Genomic DNA, 18,067 nt, shown 5'->3' with positions numbered 1-18,067 from the left:
AATGATCAAGTCATCTTTTACTGAAAAGGTGAGAGAGCTACTGAGCTTTTGGCCTAGTACATACTGATGTATGCGGGCCTATGAGCACAAGTGCTAGAGGTGGATATTTTTACTTCATCACTTTCACGTATGATCTATCCAGACATAGATAGGTCTATCTGATGAAGCATAAGTCAGATTCATTTGAAATGTTCAAACGATTTCGAAGTGAAGTAGAAAAATAAACTGAGAAGAGTATTAAAACTCTTCGTCTGATCGAGGAGGGGAATACTTTCTGGTGAGTTTTTACATATCTAGGAGAGAATGAGATTCTCTCCCAATGGACTCCTCCAGGAACACCACAGCATAATGGTGTGTCTGAAAGGAGAAATCGGATTCTGTTAGACATGGTCCGATCCATGATAGGTTTTGCCAGCTTGTTGATATCCTTCTGGGGATATGCACTCGAATCGGCCTGTTATCTGTTAAATAGGGTTTCAAGTAAATCTGTAATTAAGACTCCATATAAGATATGGATAGGGCGTAAGCCAGCACTTTCACACCTTAGGGTCTGGGGGTGCCCGGCCTATGTCAAACGGTTAGTTACAGATAAACTTGGACCTAGGTCTGACAAATGCACATTCATAGGGTACCCCAAAAAGACCAAAAGATATTTTTTCTACTATACTGATGAACAAAAGGTGTTCGTCAGCCTTAAGACAACCTTTTTAGAAAAAATTTCCTTGGTGAAGGAACCGTTGCCTCTAAGGTTGAACTTGATGAAGTTCAACAGGTAGAAGGACCGACACCAATAGCTGAACCTGAGTCGGATTTGATTAGATCAGATTCAGAGCCCAATGTACCTGCACCATTAAGGTGATCCGATAGAGTACCATGTCAGTTGGACAGATACTATGGTTTCTTGATCCGGACGGTGATCCCATCGAACTGATGAGAACGATGAGGATCCGATTACCTATATGGATGCAATGCAGAGATCTGATTCTGAAAAATGGCTTGAAGCCATTAAATCTGAAATGGAGTCTATGAAGGTCAACGATGTATGGACATTGGTTGACCCACCTGAAGGGGTTAAACTCATTGGGTGTAAATGGGTCTTCAAAAGGAAGAGGGGTGCAGATGAAAAGGTGGAGACCTATAAAGCCGTCTGGTTGTCAAGGGGTATCATCAACATTATGGTATTGACTATAACGAGACGTTCTCTCCTATGGCAATGCTCAAATCCATTTGGATAATACTTGCAATAGCTGCCCATCTGGATTTTGAGATCTGACGATGGATGTAAAGACAGCTTTCCTAAATGGAGAGCTGATCGAAGAGATGTATATAATACAACCTGAGGGTTTACATCCATAGATGAGTCCAAAGTGTGCAAGCTTCAGAGATCCATTTATGGATTGAAGCAAGCTTCTCGGAGTTGGAACATGCATTTTGATAAGGTAATCGAAACGTATGACTTCGTTAAGAATGGAGAAAAGCCCTGCATCTATAAATGGATAAATGGTCCAGTTGTGATATTCCTTATCTTGTACGTGGATGACATTCTCTTAATCAGGAATGACATCCCCACACTATAGGGAATAAAAGTTTGGTTGTCATCGCAATTTTCTATGAAGGACTTGGGTGAAGCATTCTACATCCTAGGGATGAAGATCTATAGGGATAGATCTAAAAGGATGCTTGGATTATCCCAGTACACATACATAGATACTGTGCTGAAGAGGTTCAGCATGGAGAATTCCAAGAAGGCTATCTACCGATAGGTCATGAAATTTTGCTCTCTAAGAAGGATTGTCTGACAACTCCTGAAGAGAGAGAGTGTATAAGTAGAGTCCATATGCTTCGATCGTGGGATCTATCATGTACGTCATGATATATACAAGGTCAAATGTAGCATACTCACTAGGAGTAGTGAGTAGACACCAATCTGATCCTAGAGAAAATCACTGAAAAGTGGTTAAAGCCATCCTTAAGTATTTGAAAAATACTAAAGACCAATGGTTGGTTTATGGCGAGTCAGATCTGAAACTTGTGGGGCTCACAGACTCCAGCTTTCAATCTGATCATGATGACAGCAGAAGCGTATCGGGTTATATCTTTACTCTGAATGGTGGAGCCATCTGCTAGAAGAGTTCCAAGCAGCATACTGTAGCAGATTTGTTTGTGAGGTGGAGTACATCATAGCATCGGATGCCACGAAGGAAGCTGTGTGGTTGAAAAAAATTATCATCGAGCTCGGAGTAGCACCCTCCCTTGATGGTCCGGTCCTGCTCTACTGCGATAGCACTGGTGCCATAGCTCAGGCGAAGGAACCCAAAGTACACCAATGGATGAAGTACATTTTGCACCACTTCCACCTGATCTGAAAGATCGTGGATCGAGGTGACGTCGACCTTCGAAAGATCGACAGAAAGGAGAACCTGACCGACCCCTTCACTAAAGCCCTGACGATAAAGGAGTTCGACAACCACAAGTCGAAGATAGATATTAGATACTGTGCCGAGTGACTTTAGGACAAGTGAGAGTTGTTGAAAAATATGTCTCAAAAGTCAATCGTCAACCTGTTGACGGTTGAGCAATCTTGTATTGTAATTGATTTATTTTTTAATTAAAATATATTTTTGATATTTTCATCACAAGTTTTCATTTCTAATAAACTCTGTTGCTGTGATGAAGTTCTTAGGACTATTTAGGTTCGATAAAGAGAGGATTTATCGATTAGTCCTTAAAACTGTTCACGATCAAATGATAGGCTGTTAATAAGGATGACAGCTTCTATCGAGCATAGGTCACTGTAGGCCATATGGGTTGGTTGTTCTCTTAACTAAGGAGTGTGGAGATACTGGTATGGCATACAGGTGAGATATAAAAGTACATCTTCATTGAACGTGACCAACTCCAGAGCATTCTGCTGTCGAGAATGTCTCTGATGAGATATAGGTATAAGTGTTCCTTAGACCTGAGATCACCTCAATGACTTGCAAGCAACTCACTGTGCTTTGGTACTGGACTAACTGAATTTTTAATTCAGTGACAGAAGGCTTCTGGGCATAGTCAAGTACTTGCGAAGTCGGAGTGTGATCAAGATGGGATTGACCACTCCAAGAGTTGGAGAAGAATGAGTCATTTTATTTCAATTTAGCAAAACTTTGGCCAGGATAATCCATCAGATGGATTTGATATTTTGAAATACAATGTGGACAACCTAATCAGAGTTGACAGTTGAACTCTGAGGTGTCCTATGAGCATTTTGGTCAAGGAGATGAATTATATAGAAACTATATCCGTATGGGTTCTAAGGATGTTGTTCTACACATTCGACCTATCCAACCATCGGGTACCATTGCTAGACGGTCACTTGATTGGTACAGAAATTTATTTCTGTGTTACCAGCTTAGGTTTGGATCTATGAGGTCACACACATTAGAGTTCACAATCCGATCGGATGGTTGATCAATGATTAAGAATCATTGTAGGGTTAAACGATCAATACGATTGATATTTAATCTAGTACAAGTGTTGCAGGAGGATCGATTAGCAATTTGATTGCTAATTGGATTAATTTGATTAAGCCAATAGGCTGATATTAAGTCTAATTAAATATAATTTAATTAGATTTAGTTTGGGCTTGATTGGATCAAGTCCAATTAGTTTATTGGATAAGTCAAGTGCAAGAAAAAACTAGTCCTAGTTCAATTAGGACTTGGGTCAACCTAATTTTTAATTGATTAAAAAATTAAATCATATTTAAATCTAATTTAATCTGATTAAATTAGATCTTTAATTGGTTAAGATCTATTTTAATTGATTAATTTGATTTTGGTTTGATTTGGTTTGAGAAACCAAATTTAAATAAGTCATAGATTGAATCCTAGTAAGACTAGGATTCCACCTTGCGCCACCTTAGCCCACCACACCTACTCTCTCTTATTTTGTGCAACAAAACCTTCTCTCCCAGGCCTTCATGCATGCCCAAAGCTTTTCACTCTCTCTCTTACATGGAATGTGGTTGTGGACCAAGTCAAAGTAGGAATTAGTTTGGATTTCAAATTCTATGAGATAGAATTTTAAGAAACCAAAACTCTTTCCTTGTGGCACTAATTTTACTCAATTTTTTTTGAAATTTTCATGGCTTTTATGGCACATATTGTGCACCCTTTACTGGTGCTCCATGGTAGAAAAGGAAGGAGGGGCACCCAAGAGTTGGGCATCACTTGTCTTGCCCTGTTTGAATTTTTTTTGACTAGGTATTTGACCTAGACAAGATTCTTCATATCTCATTATTTAAAATAATTTTTTTTTAAATTTTTATGGATTATAAAATATTGAGAGATCTTTGGGGCATGTGAAAATTAGGAAGAAAGAGTGTTGGGGCATGGAGATATAATAGACACAAAACTAAGTGTCTGGGTTAGAGCAAAAAGAAGAAGAAGAGGATCTTCTTCTAAGGTTGCTGAGTTCACCTCTTTTCTTCCTCCATCTATGAGTTTCCTAAGAGTGTCTCATATCTAAAACTCTTTCTCCTACTTCTCATCTTTTTAAGAGTCCAAATCAAGAAGAAGGAGGCATCTGATCGACCATCGAAGAAGGATCAGCATAGTACTAGCATACTATGCTGATTTCCTAGATCAGGACTTCTGATCGTGATTCGTGGGCTTGTGTGGATGACTCCTAGAGGCCGACATATGTGCGGTTCGCAACATCATCCTCAAGCCTGGATCAGCAAAATTAGAACGTCTAACTTTCAAGGTAATAGATCTGATCTATTATATTTTACATACATTAGATGTAGTATAGAAAGATGTTGATATGATCAATATGTAGTTCTTGCTCTTTATATTTTAATTTTTAATTTAATATCATGTAATAATCATATAATAGAATCTTAGATCTAGGATTTTTTAGTTTTATAAGATAAATTTTGATTTATTTTAGCCTTCCGCTACCTGATCTTGAAAAAATTTCAAGATCTAACCCCGAAACCCTAGATCTGGTTCCTTCAAGATAATGTCACGGATGCCTACCTTTGGTATTGTAAGCTTGATCACATTAACAAAAATAGGATAAATAGATTAGCATAAGAGGATATCCTCAGTATCAATGATTGTAAATCATTGTTGATCTGTGAGTCTTGTCTTCTTAGAAAAATGACTAAGTCATCTTTTACTGAAAAAAGTGAATAAACCAATGATATTCTAGGTCTAATACATAGTGATATATATGGACCTATGAATATTAGTGTCAAAGAAGGATATAGCTATTTCATTACATTCACAGGTGACCTATCTAGGTATGGGTATGTCTACTTGATGAAATATAAGTTTAAATTATTTAAAATATTCAAACAATTCTGTAATGAAGTAGAAAAGTAAATTAGAAAAAGTATTAAAATTCTTCGGTCTGACCAGGGGATGAATACCTTTTCAGTAAATTTTTGATATATCTAGGAGAGAATGAGATTCTCTCACAATGGATCCCTCTAGGGACACCATAGCATAATGGACATGTTTGGAATAGGAGGAAGGTAATGGACATGTTTGGGGTTATCCACAGCTCCTATCTTTCTTCAAATGGAGGACGGTGGAAGTGGATTCAACAAAAGTATAAGATGGAAGGCCTTTAATAATGAGTGCTACGTATGTTATACATATATATAGATGTATTGGGTTGATTAAGTCTATGAATTGTCCTGTGGTAGAAGATTAAACTAAAAGACATTAGGTGGATGTAGAAGAGAATAACTCTTTCCTGCATTTAGTTTAGTATCTATCCTTGGTTTCCACAGCAGAGACGTCTTAGCTCTATTGCTATGTTAATTTTGGTTGGTTTAATTAAGCATAAGGGCTTGATCGAGGGGCACATTTTAGATCCAATGGGCAGCGATGATTGCTTTGAAATCTATGTAAAAAATTTGGAGTGCTTTAAGATCTATGCAAAGCACGAATAAATATTCATTGCAATGGTGATATCATGTTAAACTTATAACAACTTGTTGGGATAATTCAACCGACTCCAACTCTACATCAGCCTTATGAACACATTACTCTGACTAATAATCAATTGATCAATCGACAGTCGGCTATTACCAACCAACAATGGATAACTTGGTTAATCTTCGATTGAAGACCATCGACATATCAAAGTTACTGACTGATGATCATTCAGATCTCTAGAACTACCGACTTACAACTATTGCCGACATATAGTCGACCTATCTTCTCAACACACCTAACCATTATAAATGGTTATCGACTATGTGTCATGATCATTGGTGGGCATAACCAACCTATTAACTCCATAATAATTATCCAATAATTTAGCACCATAAAAAGTGGGACTATGTGCTCGATGGTTACATCATAATCATCTATAAAAGGGAGGTAAATGAATAGTACGGATAAGACAATTCTGGACTGAAACTCTGTTAATTCAATTCTTCTTCATCTACTGTTCACCACTCTCCACTGACTTAAGCATCGGAGGGTCCCTACCAGACACAATTTTGGTCTGTGAGAACTTTGTCTTGCAGGTGCTCTTCACTGATGACAGGTGACAAAAGATTGGCCGCAATAGATTAGCGCACCAGGTAGGAGGAGATTACAATCAACCATGCCAAAAATTAGAGCTCAACACTCGACTAGATCGCGAGGCAGTCTTCCCATCGAGAAGATGTTCCTCCCCCACCTCCAGTGGTAGAGCCCAGTTCTTCACGTCCTGTGATCACTATAGACGCACAGATTGCTGCATTAATACAGTAATAAAGGTATTGATAGAGGCGGTCCAAAGCCTCTAGCAATAGCAAACCCATCAGCAGCAGTAGCCATCGATGGAGTAGTTGGTAGCTCAGTCAATGCCATTTAGGCACAGCCGCCGTCCTCCATGATGTTCATCCTACTCATTTTTGGAGCGACGACCATCTCGACACTCCCATCGAGATGGACAACTACATTCTAGGTACTCCCATTGTGCCACCCATCATTCCGGTATTCTCCCTCTCCTTCTCATGCACACGGTATCAGGAAGGAGAAACGATCACAGATGCCTTCTGCTTCTCCCTCTTCGAGCTCTTCAGAAGGTTCTATCCTTAGAGTTTTCCAACAATGGTGGCTTGACAACTACAAATGCAAGTTCAGAGAGATTGACTGCCAGCTTGCTCGACTTCAGGTGGAAGATCAGAAGTCTTCCAATGACTATGACTTCCACACTGCTCAGCCTCTCTCTCAGTGCATCCTCGATAAGCCAACTTCATCTTGGTTCAAGATGCCATAGATGGAGCTATACGACAGCTCCACCCATCCGATCAACCATTTGGAGAGCTATAAAGCTCTCATGATGATTCAGGAGGCAACCGACATCCTCTTATGTATCGACTTATCGACAACTATTCGGAAGGCTGCTCGAGCCTGACATTCCGGACTTCAACCAGGGAGCATCAACTCCTTCAAGTAGCTGGAGCATTCTTTCGTGGCCCATTTCAGCACTAGCCGAAAGGTGTCACGAATATCCGACAGTCTCTTCTCAATCAAGCAAAGTGAGATAGAGATATTGAGAGATTTTATGGCTCATTCAGTGCGCCCATACTTGAGGTCAAGGACCTCAATGAAGATATAGCCATATCAGCCATGAAGAGGGATCTGAGGGGATTCAGATTCACATATTTTCTAAACAAAACTCTCCCTCGAACCTATGCTAAACTTCTGGAGCACATGTACAAGTACATTCGTATGGATAAAGCTACTTCTGGCTAATGCCAGATAGAAGAGAAAGATCAAAAAAATATAGAAGAAAGGTAGAGCTCTGACCGAATCAATCGGCCAATTACTAATAAGAAAGCTTAACCTCGATGATGGAATCTGAAGCCAAATAGTTATGGCAGGTATGACTTCTATACTTTTCTTTCTGCTTTCCGTGTATAGATTCTGATGGAGATCGAAAGAGAGGAGTATTTACGACACCCCCCATCGATGAAAGTGCCATCGAAGAGCCGTGATAGGAAGAAGTACTGTCGATTCCATCATGATCACAGTCATGATATAGAACAATATATCTAGCTTAGGGATGAGACAGAGGTCCTGATTTAATGAGGCTACCTCGAAAAGTTCCGACGAGATCGTCCGACTCAACCTCCCACCGATCAACAATCTCAGCCACAAACTGAGAAAATACTCAACAATCGACCAACGACAGGAGTAATCAATATGATCTCTCGATGATCGAAGAATTAGGAGGCAACTTTCGAAGAAGAGTCAGCAAAAAAATGATAACTCGATAATGTAATTATTTTTTCGAAAGATGATGTTTGGAGAATTCAAACTCCCATGATGATGTTGTCATTGTCTCACAACGATAGTAAATTATGATGTAAAAAAAAAAATTAGTGGATAATGAAAGCTCAATGGATGTTTTATTTTACTTGACTTTCTTCCGAATGCGACTACCGACTGATCGACTCAAAAGAGTCTCGACGCCATTGATCGATTTTACTGGAGATGTAGTTACTATAGAAGGAGAAATCACCTCTCATTAACTGCAGGAGCTGAACCATAATAAAGTATTGTTCTCTTGACATTCATGATTGTCCAACTTCTTTCGGCTTATAATGCCATACTCGAATGATCTAGACTTAATGCTCTAAGAGCAGTAGTCTCGACATATCATCTGTTAATTCAATTTCTGACAAAAAATAGAGTCGGAGAGATATGTGGAGATCAACAACTTGTCCGACGTTGCTTTTTGGTTTTCACACAAAATAATCAACCTGAAGACTCTTTGTCCGTTGATAAATTGGATCAAAGAAAAAATGAAGAGAGGGGTGAACCAGCTGAACAACTGATCATATTCGAGATCTGGAAGAAATCTTTAGCACACTTCGATGACATCAAATGTTGAATCCGACTAAGTGTGCATTCGAAATAACTTCTGAGAAGTTTCTCAGATTTCTCGTGTCACAATGAGGAATCGAAGGCCAATCCCAAAAAAATAAAGGCTATCATCAACATGAAGCATCTTAGTTTCAAGAAAGAGATACAGCAGCTCAACGGAAGGATCGCCGCACTCAGCCGATTTATCTCAAGATTGGCAGAAAGATGCTTGTCTTTTTTCAAAATCTTGAGGCAAGCAAAAGATTCCCATAGTCAAATGAGTGTCGACAGTCTTTTGAAGATTTAATAAGATACCTTGCATCTCCATCATTACTTAAAAACCAAAAGTCGGAGAAGCTTTGTATCTCTACTTGATGATATCAATGGAGGTAGTTAGTTCAGTACTTGTCCAAGAGGATGAAAATGAATTCAAAGACTGATTTACTATACTAACAAGGTGATTCACAATACGAAGTAAGATATTCAAGAGCGAAAAAGATGATCTACGCTCTAATCATATCATCACAATGACTTCACTCATACTTTCAAGCACTTCCTATCGTCATCTTGACAGATCAGCCGTTGAAGGCAATCTTACACCGACTTAATATTTCGATTGAATGGTAAAGTGGACAATAAAGTTTGATGAATTTGATATACAATATCACCTACATCCATCAATGAAGGCACAAGTTTTGACTGACTTCATCGCTGAGTGTACAATACTTGATAATAATCTTGAGGATGAATCCAATGACAAAATAAAGCAAGCTACAACTTTTGAGCCGACTTAACATTAGTATGAGTGCTACATATTGACAAAGCATCTAACGCACAGGACAGTGGAGCTGGTCTCATCTTCACTAATTTCGAAGGGATTATAATAGAATATCTTTCGATTCAATTTTAAAGCTTCAAATAACCAAATCGAATATGAAGTACTCCTAGCTAACTTAAAGATTGTCAAGGAGCTTGATATTGACAGTCTGAAAGTCTTCACAACTCACAGTTAATTGTTGGGTAAGTTAAGGGCAAATTTGAAGCTCGAGACCCCATTATGATGAAATATCTTAGAATGTGAAAGATCTTACGTCAACTTTAAAATATTTTAAAATCTTTCATATCCCAAGGATAGAAAATATTGAGCTGATGTACTTTCACGACTCGCAACCACTTCTTTCAACTCGCTGGGTCGGACATTCGTCGAATATCTTGAACAGCTGAGTATTGATAAAGTCAAAGAAGTGTTAATCACAGATCAATGATGAACCAAGCTGGATGGACCCAATTATCCAGTACTTGATTGATGAACTCTACCTACAGATCCCTCAAAAGCCAAACGACTCAGATGGATAGCCTCGTAATACATTTTGATGAATGGCCGACTATATAAGAGATCATTTTTTCTTCCCTTACTGAAGTGTTTGGGACCGACAGATGCCGACTATACACTCAGAGAAGTTCACGAGGGATTTATGAAAATCACTTGGGGGGCAAATCTCGAGCTTACAAAGTCTTACGATAAAGATATTATTGACCCACATGAAGAAAAATACAGCTGAATTTGTTCGGAGATGTGAAACTTATCAGAAATATATAAATATACAGCATCAACCGACTAGTCCGTTGATATCAATTGTTGCACCATGGCCCTTCACACAATAGAGAATTAACATACTTGGTCCTTTCCCTCTGGCATCTGATCAAAAGAAGTTCATAGTGATCACCATCGATTACTTTATCAAATAGATGGAAGCTGAATCTTTGGTACAAATAACTAAAAGTAAGATGGAAGACTTCATTCAGAAATTAATTATATGCAGATTCGGTCTATCACATACCATCATCACAATGGTCGATAATTCGACAATCAGAACTTCAAAAAATTTTGTATAAAATTTACATTACACACAAACTCACATCAGTCGGCCATCCATAATCTAACGGTGAAATGAAAGTGACAAATCAAACAATCTTGCATGGATTCAAAACCTGATTGAATGAAGCTAAAGGCCTATAGGTGGAAGAACTGTACCCAGTTTGTTGCCCCAAAAATTAATTTTGATGGTCACAAACTAGTTGAGGAGACTACTAATGAGTTTCTTATCCTTGGAAGACTCTTTGGTATTATTTCAGATAGTCCAAAATATTGAGTTTGAAAAGCTCCTTCAAAGGTGCCAAAGTTGAAGATTCTGTAAGTTGGAGATATTTTTGAAGCCTTTTAGAAGTGTCAAATTCATTCAAATCAATTTAAGAGTGGTTGGTGGTATTTTGGTAAGTTTCAAATCTTAAATGTATAAAAAACTGGGTTGGAACAAAATGGGACGATCTAACTGGATCATCCCCTTGTATTGGGTAGCGGCACGCATCTGTTTTGGCTTGTAGCACATAGTAGGATGATCTATGGGTCGACTCCTGAGATCCTAAGACTAAAATAGAGAGCTTGCTCTCTTGTCTGGCCAAATGAGGTGACTCATGGATCTACCCATTCCCAATGAGGCATCCCATGGGTCAACCTATGCAGAGCTGGCATTTGTAACGATTAGTTTTTAGCCCATTTTTGGTGCATTTAATGCACATTAAACATACTCCAACGGTTTTAACTGACTCTAAACACTCTCAAGATCAAATGAAGACTATAAATACTCTTTACAGGTAAAAAATCAAAGGAACTAAGAAGTATTCAAGTTCAAATCCATAAAAGAGAAGAAAACCCTAAAAAGAGAGAAAAAAATATTCAATCAGCTTACCAACCATCCTCCAGCTGCATTCAAGTATCCCAATCATTTGAGGGTGTCCAAGAAAGGCTTCTACTCCTTGGGTATTATACTTTTATTATTTTTATTATGCTCATTTAAGGAGCTCTTGTGTGCTGAAATTTTTGTACTCTTTTCTTTTGCTATTGTACATTGAATTTTGAGTTTTTGGGGGTTTCAAAACTCGAATAGATTGATCTGAATCTGTAATCGGAGGGTTTGTGGGTTGGCTTGTACTCGAGAAATAAGTATTCTTGCTTGGATAGCAAAGGTCAGTGTAATCCGACGTGTTGTAAATTGATAATCATTTTAGTGGATTGAATTCTCAAGTTGGAACTTGGAGAGTGGATGTAGGTGCAAGGGTAGCACTGTACCACTATAAATCTTTTATGTTTGTTGTGCTTGCATATTTTTTTTTTCTTCATTGTGCTCTATACTTATTTATTTGTTAATTGTAGTTGATCTTCTTTTCTTTATTAATCAATTCACCTCACTCATTAAGTATAGCATATTGCTTGTGAGCACTAATCACAAAAATTTAAAAAGTCCAATTCACCCCTCCTTTTGGGCTCCATATCTGGGCAACACGGTCTTATGGGCATATCGAACAACTCCTCACATACCAACGGGAGAATCACCATTCAATCTGACCTACGAAAAAAAATGATGATCCCACTTGAGATCGGATTACCATCAGCAAGGATGGAATAATATAGTGAGTCGAGCAATTCAGAATATCGAAGAGCCGATCTAGACTTACATCCAGAAGTCCGACAACAAGCTCAAGTTTGGATGGCAGCATATTGGCAAAGAGTAGTCTGGTATTATAATACAAAAATTAAGTCAAAGATCTTTCATCCAGGAGATCTGATCGTAAGGAAAGTAGAAGTTTCAAGATCTCTGGATTAGAAAAAATTATCTCTGAATTGAAAAGAATCCTACAGAATAACTAAGACACTTAGACCAAATGCATATCGACTGAAAACTCTTGCGGAAACATCTATTCCTCAAATATGAAATGCTGACAATTTAAAGATATATTATTAATAAAGTTGTTCGTATATACAGTGTTCAGAATGAAATATTAAATTTCAGAATCACAAAAGTTTCGGCCAACTACAAAGTGATATTAGATTGACAAATGGATGATCAATTTCTATCGACTATATTTTAGTTTTTCACTGTAAAAACTGACACATCAACTATATCTCGATTTTTACTGTAAAAGTCGATATACCAACTATATCTCGGTATCGATTATATCTCGACTTTTCACTGTAAAAGCCGACTCTAGTCGAACAACTATTTATGCCGACTTAGTTTTAACTAAGTGAAATGCTATGTCAATGTGGCCTAGGTCGAATTGAAACTATACTGACTTGCTTACGATCAGTCGAAAGATATTCGGCTTCCACCGTTTATTAAATAACTAGACATACTGACTTAACTATGGTTGGTCGAAGGACATTCGACTTATCACCGTTTATCCTAATATCTAAAAGTAAAGTATGTCAATTGATATTCGACTAACGGATAATTCTACAATTACTGCTAAATGTTCGACTTGCCAATCGATCTTCGGTGTCAAACTACGACATTGCAAGAATACACAAGGAAGAAGAAATTTGTACTTAAATATTTTTTTTATTTATTGAAAGAAAAGTTATAAAATTGGACTAAAGTTCGATTACAAAATTTTTGGTTACAAAACAAAAAAATAAAAACATTACACTGAACACCAGTTGTCATCTCCATCTCCTTGCTCTCACTACAACAAAATAGGTTATTAGCGATGAAAAATTTTCGTTACTAATAACAGATTTTCGTTGCTAATAGATATTAGTGATAAAAATTTCATCGCTAAATTTTATCATCAATAATTCATCATTGATAATATTTTGTAATGAAAAAAAAAATTCATCGCTAATAAAAGATATTTACGATGAATATTTTTCATCATTAAAAATAAAAGATGAAAAAATTTAATCATAAAAAAGAATTTTGATGAATTATACCATCGCTAATAAATAAAAAATTAATAGCGATGAAAATATTTTCATCCTATTAATTTTAAAGTTTTAGCGACTAAAAGTTTACGTCATAAAAAATATTTTTTACAACAAAAAAGTTTCATCACTATTAATTTAATAAAAAAATTTTAAAAAATAAAATTAAATAATATTAGTGATAAAAAATCATATCATAAATAATTCAATTTACAATGAACATTTATGATGCTAATAATTATTTATGATAAAAAAATTTTCATCATTGTTAATTATATATTTATTGAAAAATTAAATTATGTTAGTAAAATATTTTTGATGATAATCTTTCATTGTGAATAATTTTGTCACTAATAATTTATTCTACTTTTTTTAAAAATTTATGAATATATATTTTAAATTTATATGTATAATATTTTTTATAAATTAAAAAAATTAAAATAAAAAATTTATATAATAAATAATAAATAAATTTTATTATTTTATTATATTAAATTAAAATTATAAAAAATTTAAAATAAAAAAAAGTACATCAATAAGCTGTCAAATATCAGTATCTGGAGAATGAGCTGGAGATGGAGAGTGCTCGACGGAGCTCAAATCAGTCTGTCGCTGCCTCATCAGCTGTATCGTCTGTTCCATCTGTGCCATCTGCTCCATCATTTAGATCTGGAGCTGCTGATACTCGTTGACGCGTGCAGCCAACTCTTGAGCTCGGTGCTCAGTCTGCTGTCGATCTATGACAACCTGCTATCGATCCTCGACAGCCTGCCTCTGCACCTCCATCAGTCGAGCCTCGCACGTATAATGAATATCAGCCCTAGATGAGTGTGAGGATAGGGAGTAGTGATCCCATATCCTAGACCTCTAACATAACAGGATCTCGTACCGAGCACCTGATCACAGATCTCATCATCTGTGGGTGCAGTCGAGCCCTCAGGGGTAGGCTGGGATCTCATGTCTGTTATACAATCCTGAAAATTAAAATTAGAGTTATTTTAATTTTTTAATAAAAATTAGATTGTGAATGAAAAAATAATTAAAAAAACTTACAAAGAGCTCCTGGCTCCCCATCGTCCACTCCTCTGACCGTCGTTGGTGAGTCCGTTGGTAGATATCGATCCTATCAGAAAGCTCGCCACTCTTAGCATCTCTCTGCAATTTGAGAATTAATTAAAAAAATTAAATAACTAGAAATTATATGCTAATTAAAAATTACCTATCATGTACTCTATGTGATGAGCGAACGATCTCGAACCTCCATAATGTGGCACGATCTGTCTCACTCGATTTGCCACATTCTGGGTACATCGTCTCTGTAAAATTATCAGTCAAATTAGTAGATAATAAATTTAATTTAAGAATAAATGATTCAATCATTAAACTCTAAAAAAAATTTAGATATGTAACCTGATATGTCAGATCCTCGTACTGCCGGTATATGGCAGTCCAATCATCCATGGTGATGCTGTCATAGAGCTGCTGCCGCGTTGCCTCTTCCCTATAATCCTGCACCACTCGGTACCAATGCTGATGCATGTGATGATGATAATCTATGAAATGCAAGGATAGATGAGTGTCAATAGCTCACATAAACGATCCTTCTCAAAATCAATGATATCGAATATACCCTATCAATAATAAATATTAAAGAATACTATATAAATTAAATATTTATAATATAATTTATTTTATCTGTAAGTGGATGTAGAAAATCTCTCTCTGAGCTGATAGAACATGACGCCAATCGAAGAGCATCATGAGGGCATAATTGCGGCATATAATGCCCAGCTCAGTCTGCCATGACTCACACCATCCCCTAATGGGTCTAGTATAGTCGACTGGTATCTCGATCTGAGATGCTATCCCGGATGCTCGCGTCTCCAATGCTTTAGTGCGAGGTTCTTCAATGGACCTCACCCTCGCCTCACTACCGATGAAGACTGGCATGAAACAACAATAAATAAATCATTAGTATGATCCAAATAAAAGAATCAAATTTTATTATATAAAAAATATAATAATACCACTGGGATCTACCTCACTGGGATCCATCTCACTGGGATCCACCTCACTGGCTCCCACCTCACTAGGACCCTCTGACAGTGGAGCTGGTGCGGCAATAAAAATCGATGAAGGTGCCTCAACCTCTGAGGTAGACTTAAACACGAACATCGTCGTCTATCTTCTAGTGCCATATCTACAATAATTAAGATATAAATAAATATAATATTGAATAATAATAATAGAATTCAAATAACATTCTAATGAATATAATATATCGCATACCAATATTGCAAGATAAGATTGAACGAAGAATATAGATCTACTCATCAATATTCGTATCTTCCTTAATGTGTAGATCCTCTCCGAATCACAGTAATCGATATATTATCATCTTCTATCTCATAGTTATTTATGAACTGATCGTCACCCTCTGACTCATTAAGATTAAATATAAAACAGCTTCAACTTCGTTGGACGATAAATCAGCCCTATTCAAAGGTGCCGTTACAAGTTCTTCATCAACCAAAAGCTCGATTAATATTTATTCTTCTTGTTGAAAAGCTTCTCTTCATGTAAATCCATATTTTCATCCATCTCTAATCAGTTTGGTATGTCATATATGCTTCTAGATGTTATTTTTTGTACAACATATCAATTACCTCGATATTTTAGATCCTTCAAATATATTACTTGTTTCGCTTGAGTTGCTAATATATACGCCTCATTTGGTACCATATTCGTGCAAAATTTATACTGATAAATTATGAATTAATATGAATACCAATCTTTTTATTACTAATATTCCATCATTCACATGAAACAAAAATACATAATTACTGGACCCATACTTCAGTTCTATGATATCTACCAATATACCATAATAATCAATCTCTTCTTCTCCTTCATATCTTATTGTAGCAATCTCACTATTCTGGGTCAATCATTACATCTCAAGCTTCCTTGTGTGAAATCTCATTCCTCCAATGATACAGATGGTAGTGATTAACCCTTCGATCGGAACCACATGCTAAATCATGCAACTCATCGGTCGCACCCACTTCTTTATTGAATTACTTATATTTCATCTACATCATAAGATAAAAAATTATGTTGGTTCAAATAATATTATTTATAAGTAAATAAATAATATATCACTAATGTAACTTACAAGATCACCAAACTATTTTGCAAATTCTCTCCTATATCAATCATTGGCATCCGTATTATTTTCTCTACATAGTATACTCTTGTGCTTACAGCAAGAAGTTACGATTTTTAATTTTACATTGACATAAAAATTTTTTAAATATTAAACAGTATGGTAAGATAGTACTTACTTAATAAAATCTTTAATTTTTTATAATTATTTAGAACATAAAAATGTGTCTTGGATAGCTCATTCATGTCCATAAATTCATATCTTCTTGCACCAATAGGTCAAACCATTTGTTTAAATATAAATAATATCGTTCACTGTCATCCCATTCACGATTTGCATTACGATCTGTACGATTGAATCTTGTTTCGATATCGTTAAGATACATCGAGCAAAATGTGACACACTCGATAGCTACATATGCTTCCGCTATAGATCCTTCAAGCCTTGCTTTATTTGCACATATATTTTTAAGGTGCACAAGAATCTATAAATAAAAATAAATTTTAATTTTAAAAATATATTTATATCTTATAATTGATATGATAAAGTAGTATAATTTTTTTTATCTTTCAATGAGATACATCCATCGATAATGTACTGATCCGATCAAAAGAGCTTCTTTTGGAAGATGAACAGCCAGATACACTATAACATCAAAAAATGATGATAAAAATATTTTTTTAACTTATAAAGAATGAGTACGATATCCTTCTCTGATCTCTCAAATAAGTTAATCTTCAATTTTGACAACACAGTTCTCGGAAGAATACTTCCAGCTCAATCAATATAGTTTGAATATCACCACCCAAATAGCCATGCATGACCATAGGAAGCAAATGTTGCATCATCACATGGGAGTCATGACTTTTCATGCTAGAGATATTGCCGTCATTGTTTCTAACACACCGTGATACATTTGAAGCGTATGCATCAGAAAACTTTACGATTTTGAACCATCCATAGAAATTTTTTTTTTCCTCACCAAACAGCAAATAACATGTAGGTGGCATAAAAAATCTCTCACCTCGACGAACTAAATGCAACTCCGACCAGATTCTCATTTTCTACAAATCAAGGTGAGCTTTTGTACCATCTTTTATTTTTTCTGAGATGTTCAATATAGTACTGATGATATTATCATAAATATTCTTTTCAATGTGCATTACATCCAGATTATGATGAAGTAGTAGCTGCTTCCAATACGGTAGTTTGAAAAAAATACTTCGCTTCATCCAATTCAACTCAGCTTAGTACGCTTTCGCTTGCGAGTACCCGATG

Source organism: Elaeis guineensis, chromosome 11 (genome assembly GCF_000442705.2).
Source record: "Elaeis guineensis isolate ETL-2024a chromosome 11, EG11, whole genome shotgun sequence".
Taxonomy (NCBI): Eukaryota; Viridiplantae; Streptophyta; class Magnoliopsida; order Arecales; family Arecaceae; genus Elaeis; species Elaeis guineensis.
Note: the sequence above shows the minus strand (reverse complement) of the source record.